The sequence below is a fragment of the Coffea arabica genome, chromosome 10c (assembly GCF_036785885.1).
Source record: "Coffea arabica cultivar ET-39 chromosome 10c, Coffea Arabica ET-39 HiFi, whole genome shotgun sequence".
Taxonomy (NCBI): domain Eukaryota; kingdom Viridiplantae; phylum Streptophyta; class Magnoliopsida; order Gentianales; family Rubiaceae; genus Coffea; species Coffea arabica.
The window spans coordinates 24,673,619-24,683,158 of NC_092329.1; the positions used below are offsets into that span (position 1 = coordinate 24,673,619).

The 9,540-nt window shown below is 37.3% G+C and overlaps 1 pseudogene; it reads left to right on the forward strand.

Annotated features, from left to right (window-relative positions):
• Positions 1–347: 347 nt before the first annotated feature.
• LOC113688798 (small ribosomal subunit protein uS4y-like) lies at positions 348–1,640 on the forward strand (annotated as a pseudogene).
• Positions 1,641–9,540: the final 7,900 nt, after the last annotated feature.

Genomic DNA, 9,540 nt, shown 5'->3' on the forward strand with positions numbered 1-9,540 from the left:
TTACTTTATTGTATTAATTTGGGTAAAATACACGGAACCCCCTTATGGTTTCGCGAAAAGACACATTACCCCCTTATCGTTTAGAAACCTACACATAAATACCCTAAACTTCATAACTAAAGTGGAAATTACCTTTTGAACCGGCTCAGTTACCGGTAGCAGGTCGAATACCTGGTCTAACTTTATATTGTAGACATCAACTTTCAACCACTGTACGCTCTTTGACCTCATTTTCTCGAGAAAACAATATTCTGAAAATTACGTTAAGAAAGAATGACACTTTGGCTGTGTCTTTCTCGGTTTCATTTCCATCGCCACTGACGACGACGAGCAATCCCCCAGCCCAGTAGCAGCCATGGTTCACATCAGTTTCTATCGCAACTATGGGAAGCCGTTCAAAAAGCCTCGACGTCCATATGAGAAGGAGCCTTTGGATGCTGAGTTGAGGCTTGTTGGAGAATATGGACTCAGATGCAAGAGGGAGCTTTGGAGGGTCCAGTATGCATTAAGCCGTATTCGTAATAATGCTAGAATGCTTCTAACTCTTGATGAGAAAGACCCTCGTCGTATCTTTGAGGGTGAAGCCCTCTTGCGTAGGATGAACAGGTATTGCCTTTTGGAAGTCAAAACAAGCTCAATTATGTCTTGGCTCTGACCGTGGAGAACTTTCTTGAATGCCGCTTGCAAACACTCGTCTTCAAGACAGGCATGGCCAAGTCAATTCACCATGCTCGCGTGCTTGACTAATATTACTATCAGGACATTACAAATAAAACTCATCGTATTCGCTACTTGATTATGCAGCTACACGTATAAGTTGGGTCATAGATTGTTCAATGGCACATATATCTAGAGGCAGATGTACCATTTCAGAGCATCACCTTATCCTGGGCAACATTCTCTACAACGTGTGGTCATTTTTGGTGACATGGGAAAGGTTTGAAAACTTTTGGATACAGATTAACATGTATACCTTTTTCTCTCACTCCATCAACAAATCTTTTTTTTTCCGTAGTTGCATCAATGTGGAATATTTGCACTGCTCAGTGCTGCGATTGTAACCCTTTTCCCTAATTTTGGTGGCGATGACTTCCCAAAGAAGCTTGTTCCGCTTGGTTTCCATGAAGGTAGGATCCAGCTCTGCCCGAATCATCAAGAAATCCCTGGTTTCTTGCATACTCCATTGAGGGAACCTATCGCCACCACCGCCACCACCCGTGTCAATATGAACACTGCTGCTGCTACCATACTGATGTTGATGCTGATGCTGATGACTTTCCATAGTCGGTCAAGATCGAAAGCAACTGCTACTAAAATATATGAGTATAAGGTGATGGTGATGATGGATCGATCACTTTCGCCGCGGAAAGAACGCAGTCATGATTCTTGAATCATAAAAGAGAATATCAAAAAATATTTGTGTTATTTAGGAGGAGAATAGACAGAGGCACATCAAGGTTGGAAGGCAGGTAGTTAATGTTCCTTCATTTATGGTGAGAGTTGATTCCCAGAAGCACATTGACTTTTCAATCACCAGTCCATTTGGTGGCAGACGTGCTGGAAGAGTCAAGCGTAAGAACCAGAAGGCAACTGCTAAGAAAGTTGGTGGTGGTGATGGTGATGAAGAAAATGAAGAGTGAGCCATTTCGTGTAAGATTCCTTTTTTCTTTTACCCTCCAGAAGATAGCTTTACATCTTACTGCTATTTGGAATTTTGTCCTATTAGATTTTTCAGAGTATTGCATTTTCTGCAGAAGACAATATTTCTTTCAAAGCTATCTTCTGCAATACTCTCTTCTTCCCTTTTTCCTTTTCAAAGGAATCTCGCAAACCCATCGTCACTAAGTCACACAACCGGTTACAGGTTAATTTCCACTGTAGTTATAAAGTTTAGGGTGTTTATGTGGAGATTTTTAAATGATAGGGGGTAAGGTGTCTTTTCGCAAAACCACAAGAATTTGTGTAACAAAATCCAAAACTTAAAATGAAATTTATCTACATTTCTATCTCAAAAGGGAGTTCAACCATTGAATATACAAAGGTTCTCAATTCTTTATACATCTAACCCATGCCAAGCGTTAGGGCGAGAACCATTACAAAAGAAATGAAAGAACTAGACCCAAACTAGACTATACAGAACTTTCGTCCTTGCTCGCCTTCCCCTGTTAAGGAAAACAAAACTAAATGGGTGAGCTAAAAACTCAGCGAGATTCTATACACAGAAACAAGTAATTAAACAAGAACATTAATCATGTAATAACAAATAATCCAGAAAACATGTCCAATATAAAGCAATGATAATACATTCATTAAAAGGATACAGGCTCACAAGGAGCAATTCGTTCGTTCGTTCTCCATTCATTCCCTTATTCCTCCAATTATTTAAAATTGCCCTTTTGTAAGTAAAACCTCTCGTTTTTGAGGTTCGTTCATTTATTCTCATTCACCTCCTCCTGGACGTTGGCCGAACTCCACCCGACAACAAGGTAATACTCGAGTATACCAAACGTTCACCCAGGTCACAAAATCGCCCGACCGTTCGGTAACAAGGGCAAGGGTCCAGTTCAGCCAAAAGGCTTACATTCATGCGCATCTAGTATTTCAACATTTAATCACCAAAAATTTCATATTTATTTAGGTCGAGTGCGAAAAAGTATACACTCACCTAACAAAAGTTCATTTTAGAAATCATAGAAAACAATTAACATTTAATCAAATATTCACAAATAATCATATAGTCACAACAATCCACATAGTCATAGAAACAAAACGTATATAGAACACTCACCTATTTAAGCAAAATAATGTCCAAAGTATCCTCCCGGATAACACTCTCAATCGCCAAGAAACCCTAATAATAGCCAAGAGAAAATATTACAGTTAAACCCCTCCAAAGTTTAAGTGAACCAAAGAAAATCCAAATAACCACTAGTACAAAGTATAAGTATAGTTTTGGAAATGAAAAAGTACATTTAAACCAAAGGCTACGAGTAAAATATTTGTAAAACTTATGCTTGCTCGTAAAACTTTGAAATCTCCATTTAAGTCGAAGTGACAAAGAAAACGTACTCCGAGCAGTCATTATTTTATTTCTCAAGGGTATAAGTTCGACCAAGTCCTTACTTATATACCTTGGTAAAAGAAGATGCAAATATCCTAGATGGTTCAAGTGTGTGAGGACCCAAAAATTTTCCTATTTTATTTTATTTTGCTGGTTTAATTAATTATTTAGTTCGACTATTTAAAATCCAATTATATGGAAAAAAACGCCTCTTTTATGTTTTTAAAATGTTTTGATAGAAAAGTTACTTTTTGAAAACTCGTTTAGTTCGGAACAATGAGTACACGTTTTTCAAGACTATATTTAAATTGAGAGTGCATTAACTTTGAAAAAATAAGAATGATCAATAGTAGATTAAGAAAAGTCGTGAGGACTCGTAAAATTTATTTATTTTAAACTCCTGTTACGAGCTTATTTAAATATTTAAATGCCCGTTTACCCCGAATATTATTTTGTAACGTTTTAGACCCAATTACATGGAACTATGACTTACATATATTTTTAAAATGACTTGTTATGGAAATTAATTTTTGGAAGCTCGTTTAGTGAGAATAGTGAATACGCGTTTTCGAGACAGTGATTGATTTGGGGATACAGTGAGTTTGAAAAATTGGAGACTTATACAATGGTCTTAAAATAGGTATTTTTATGCTTAAGTATTTAAGTGATAATTATTAAAATCATCGTTACAAGAATTTCTTGAAGATTTCACTTTATCGCGTTTAAATTGGAAATACGCGTATTTACGCGCGCGATTTAATTGAGACTTAAGACATTTATTTTAGACCATTAAGAGTGAATAATAATAGTATGAATACAAGTGCATTGGAGGTTTAGTGCACAAGTGAAACAAACTCGAGAGGAATCGAGCACGAAACGCGCGTGTGCGCGCAGGTAAAAGAGTTGACCTTTGAATCAATGAGAGCCACACATTTTAGTTTCACATGGGAGCATCACACTAGATTAAGACCCTCCACATACTTACCTCAATTGCTGCCTCTTTTGCTTCCATTCCAGCCGTGCAACGCCAAGAGGAAGAACAACCAAAGCTTCTTCAATTTCTACCACAAATCTTACTCCAAATCACCTCAAATTTTAACTACACTTTGCTAAACACTTGGTGATCATCTTCAGCTAGAAAAGGGGCTTCATTTCCACGGTTTTCTTGAGCTTCAAAGTGACCAAAAATTCTGATCTAGTCATCAAGAGAGGTAATGAACGATCAACCTCGTAAACCTTTGTTTATGGAAGTTATCCAGCACTTATAAGTTTGTAATTTCGTGTGGGTAGCTTTATTTATGTTGAATTTTGTTGTGTGGGCTCTATGAACTCCCACTTTTGATGAAAGGACTGATTTGATGATTGATGATGAAATTAATAGTTGTTTAGTGCTTAAATTAGTGGATTAATGTTGTATTGTTGGTAGAAAATCAAAAGGAGTGCTTGGAGCAAAAGTGACCGTTTTACCCCTGCCTTGTCCGACCATTTTTGTGTCAAATTTTGAGGTTCTAATGATTTGATTATGTTTTTTACATGTTATTGTGAGTGTGTACAAAATTTCATTGAAAAATAACATGATTTGGTTGGTCAAATGAGTTGATTTCCAAAGTTAGCAAAACTGGAAAATGAATCCCGTATTGCCCAGGCAGTCATTTTGTATCGGCCATAACTCTTTACTCCGATGTCAAAATCAAGTGCCGTTTGTGGCATTGGAAACTAGACATTCCCAGCTTTCCATTGGCACCAAGTTTATGTTCTGGTTCCACTTGAGGGAGTCACACCATTCGATTGAAAATCACTGTCCTGTTCCGTTTCTCTCCAGGAGACAGGACAGGACTTGTATCTTGATGCTCAAAAACGAGCTGTTTGGGGATAGAATTTGAAAATGGTTTCTTCTGATACAATTCAGCTTTATGAGAGAGCTTTCCAACACCACCAACCATGCTCATTTCCAAGTTGAATTGAATGAGTTGTGGCCATATTTCGAAACTGATGCAGAGACTAAAAATCCTCTTTTGACTAGTTAAATAGCCTAGCTTGATTCGGGACTTGTTGTTTTGGAAACTTTGATGTCCAATGTGAGGACTCGCAAATTTCTTGTATTTTTCTCAAAAATACCCTTTTATTTGAAAATTATTATTTATCAAAGCCCACTACCCAATTATTTCACAATAAGTGTAAGTAAACCTAGAAAATAGGGTTTTACGCTTCGGTTTCAAGTTTGGAGCAAAATTAGGGTTTTCACAATTTTTTGCCGGATGAATTTTCGGTACAGAGTAAGGATTAAATTTGAGGATTAAAAGTGACTTTTAAGTGAGAAATAATATGAGATTGGTAGCAATGAGATAAGGTTAGTAAATGGGAAGTAAAAACCCTAGTACGGGTGTTTTTAAGAAAAACGGCGCGAACCGGCGGGTCCCGCGCATTACCGGTTGAACGCACCACTTGACCACCACTTTCTTACCCTACAAGTTCATTGATACTTGAGCAAAATATCTTCTTATATTACAGCTAAGGCTGACCAAAACTAGTGGTTAGAAAAGAAGGAAAAGAAAGAGAAAAAAAGAAAGGTGGTGGTGGCGACAAGTGTCGCCACCTAAGAGCATCTTGACCAAGACACTTTGGCTTCTTACTTAACCAATTTTTTTTCACCTTTCCTCTCCATATTTCTGCTGCTGGCCGAACCAAAGAGTGTGAGAAAGTGAGAGCAAGAAAAAACATTCCATCTTCTTGATTTGCTACAACTAAGTGAGGAATTCCAATTCCAAACCGATTAAAGTGGAGGTTGTGAGTTGGGAAGCTTGAGGAACCAAGAAATTTCAAAGGGAGTGAACTATCACTCATCCAAGTCTTGCTTTAGAGGTACAAATCTGGTCATGATCCTTGTTGCTTAAATTTTGGGTTTAAGATGATTTTTAGCTTAAGTTTTGGCTTAATTTCATGATTATGCAAGTGGTTGTGATGAATTTTGGGATGAATAAGCAAGCTAGGGTTTCATAGCTCTCTGCCTAAACTTGTTGTATGATTGTAAATGTTGTAATTAAGGTTATATAAGGTTGTTTGGTGGTGATTAGAACCAGAAATTTGAGAAAATTCCACTAGAAACTGAAAATTCCAGAATCTGGAAAATTTTCCCTAACTTTCTGTCCGGTTTTGTAACCCTATGTTAGAGGCCGAATTGGCCTTAGCTCAAAGAAGGAAAGTTGTATATAATGGTATTTTATAGGTGCCTACAAAATTTCAGCTCAATCGGAGCAACGTAGGATGTGAAAAGTCCAAAATACCCTTACTGTTTTAAGTATTTCCCAAGCAGTCCGTGTGATCAGTTAAGTCTAGTTTATCACGTTTTTCGACTAGGATCCATTCTGATTTAGCTTTTTTCCAAAACATGAAAGTTGTAGTATTCTGAATTATCTTTCAAATGCCTCTAAGAACACCTGATTCGGACTTGTGTACTCTGAGATATGTCCATTACAGTGTTCTACGTTTAAACAGCCGACGAATTGGTTTCTGGTTTAGTAATTTGAGAATTTGACTAAGTTACATTTAGAACTGGACTAAGTTACCTTCATGAATGTTGTAGCTCTGTGTCTTAGCTTCGAAACGGCATAGGTTTTGTCTCAATCCGATAAGCGTAGCTTCGGATATGTTATTTCCGCATTCGTACGTCAAATCTGTCTTGTGCTAAGTTGAATTTCTGCACTTGTGATTGTTGTAATTCTTATTCTTATGATATTGTGAGCCTATGGAACGGCTCTTGACTTAAATTGCTTATGTGTGATGTTGGGTTGTGGTTGAGGAAAAATAATGAAACCAAAATGGCTGGAAAATTAGGTAAACACAAAGGGCGTGCTGCCCAAATTTTCGCTCGAGGGTTAGGTTTCTATTTGAACTTGTATACTTTTGTTTGGCCAATACCATGACCGGTTTTCCATTTTAAAACATGATTTTTCATCCTGGGGTTCAAACAACCCTCTTCTTACTTGAAAGTCATCTTTACACGTTTTACTCCTAATTAGTCGGGTTTCTTTGTTTCCCTTAAATGTTTTCCTCGATAAACTGTAATATGTTCTCTTGTTCAACCTTAGGTTTCATTGGTGACTAAGGGTAATATCCGGAAGGATATTTTGCACGTTATTTTGCATATCTAGGTGAGTGTTCCTTATTTGACTTTATGGCTTGTTGTTATCATTTGCTAATGTGTTAATTGCTTTTAATGATTTCCAAAACGAGCTTTCTAGGCGAGTGTGTACTTTATCGCACTCGACCTAAATAACTGTGCAATTTTCAAGGATTTAATGATTGAAATGTTACTTGCGCATGAATGTAAGCCTTTTGGGCTGAACTGGCCATTGCCCCTTGTTACCGGTCGTCTCGATCCAGAAGCGGACTCGGTCGGGCGATTAGGGACTTGGGTGAACGTTTGGTATACTCGAGTATTACCCTGTAGGTTGGTGGAGACTGGCCAACGGCCAGGACGAGGGTGAATGAATGAATGAACGAACGAACGAACGAACGAGGGTTTATTGATAAACGAAAAATGCATTTTCAAATGATTGGAGGAATAAGGGGAAATGTCAGGAGAACGAATGAACGAATGAACGAATTGCTCCTTGTGAGCCGTATCCTTTTAATGAATGTTACTATTGCTTTCCATTGTAAATGTTTCTTGAATTATTGATACTCCATGTTTAATGTATTGAATTGATTGTTTGATTGTTTGATTATCTGTTTGGAACCTCACTGAGCTTTTAGCTCACCCCTTTAGTTTTGTTTTCCTTAACAGGGGACGGCGAGCAGGATGAGAGCATAGACTAGCCTAGTCTAGGTCTTTTGTTTCTTTTGTAATGGTTCTCGCCCTAGTGTTTGGCACGGGCTAGTTGTATGGTGAAGTGAGAACCTTTGTACATTTGATGGTTGTACTTCCTTTTGAGATAGCAATGTATATAAGTTCCACTTTAAGTTTGGATTGCTGCCCTATTTATTCTTGTGATTTGTTCTGGATTTGATTAAAGAATGACTGAGTCCCAGCGAGAGCTGGGCAGGCGGCCCGCCGAACCCTCTGGCACGCCTTAGGGGGAGGTGGGGTCGTTACATCCAACATCTACCAAACTTTATATTAGATGTTCCTTGGGCTTTGTTTCACAAATAAACCAGATTTGGGTTGGTTGCTTTGGACAAAATGTTTAAAAAGGAAAGAAGAGCTAGAAGACAGTTTTACCTTGGAAAATTTCTTGAACTTTGATGGTTTAGTTGACTACCCTCCCGTGTGAATTTTCAAATAAAAATTTGATAGAAGAGTAATCCTCATATGAAGGTCTAATTGTGCAAAATTCGGTAATATTTTAAGGCCATTTTTATATGCAAAAAATGATGTCACAAAATTCGCTCATCGAATCTGGAAAACTTTTCGTTTTCTCTTAGCCAAATGGTCAAATCTGATTTGGAGAGTTTTATTTCAAAAATTTGGATGTCAATGGTCTTTAAATTGCTCAGTGGATGTTTATGAACTCTTGATTGCAATAATGGAGAGATTTGGAACTGATTTCATGGTACAAAAAGTTTGTAAACAAAAGAAAAGTGAGAAGGTAGTTTAGCCTTGAAACTCTTCATAAACTTTGGTTGTTTTAATGACTGCCTTACCATGAGAGTTTTTGTATGAAACTTGGTAAAAATGTTGTTGACACATGGAAGATTTAGTGTACCAAGTTTTATGTATTTCCAATACCAATTCGATGACCAAATGATACTTCGAATCTAGTCTTCCAACCTGGAAAATAGTCCAACAGTCTTAACTTTTTCAGCAACTTGGAGCTACTATATCTTGGTTCTCGAAACTCCGTTTCTCGTTCCGCTTGTTTTGTTATACTCTTGGATTGCAACAATAATTGATTTCCAAATTTCAAAGGTTAGTTCAAACCAAGTGAATTTTGCCGAATTTCCAAAGTTGTCCAAAAACCAACTTAAATCTGTCTTGGTAATTCAAGTTACCAACTTTGACCCAAAATTTGAGTGCCTTTCACTTACATTCGTGGAAAAGTGTCTTCTAAGAACTTTTATTACTTTCAAAGAGGTTTCCAATGGTACCAAGTTTTCCAATTTTTGACATGTAGAATGTGAGATACGATTTTTCAAAGTATCGTATCAAACCTGAAAATTTTCCGAATTCCAAGGGAAGGGAGTTTTCAAATACTCCTTATTCCCTCGATATTACTTGAACATTTTATACTTGATTTCCAAAATGAAAACTCGATTGCTCATGTACTTTAAGAAACTCCTCCTGAATCTCGATTTACGAGTAATTGAGGTTCATTTTCATAAGATTTCCTTAGATTGCTCTAGCGTACAATCTTCCTCGATAATTAGAGATTTGTAGTGATATTGAGTGGTAGTTGATTATTGTTTGCTCAGGCACTCGAGGGAATCTTCAAGAGGATCTCGAAGCGTACATCTAAAACGCTTGTTTGAGAACTACTCGC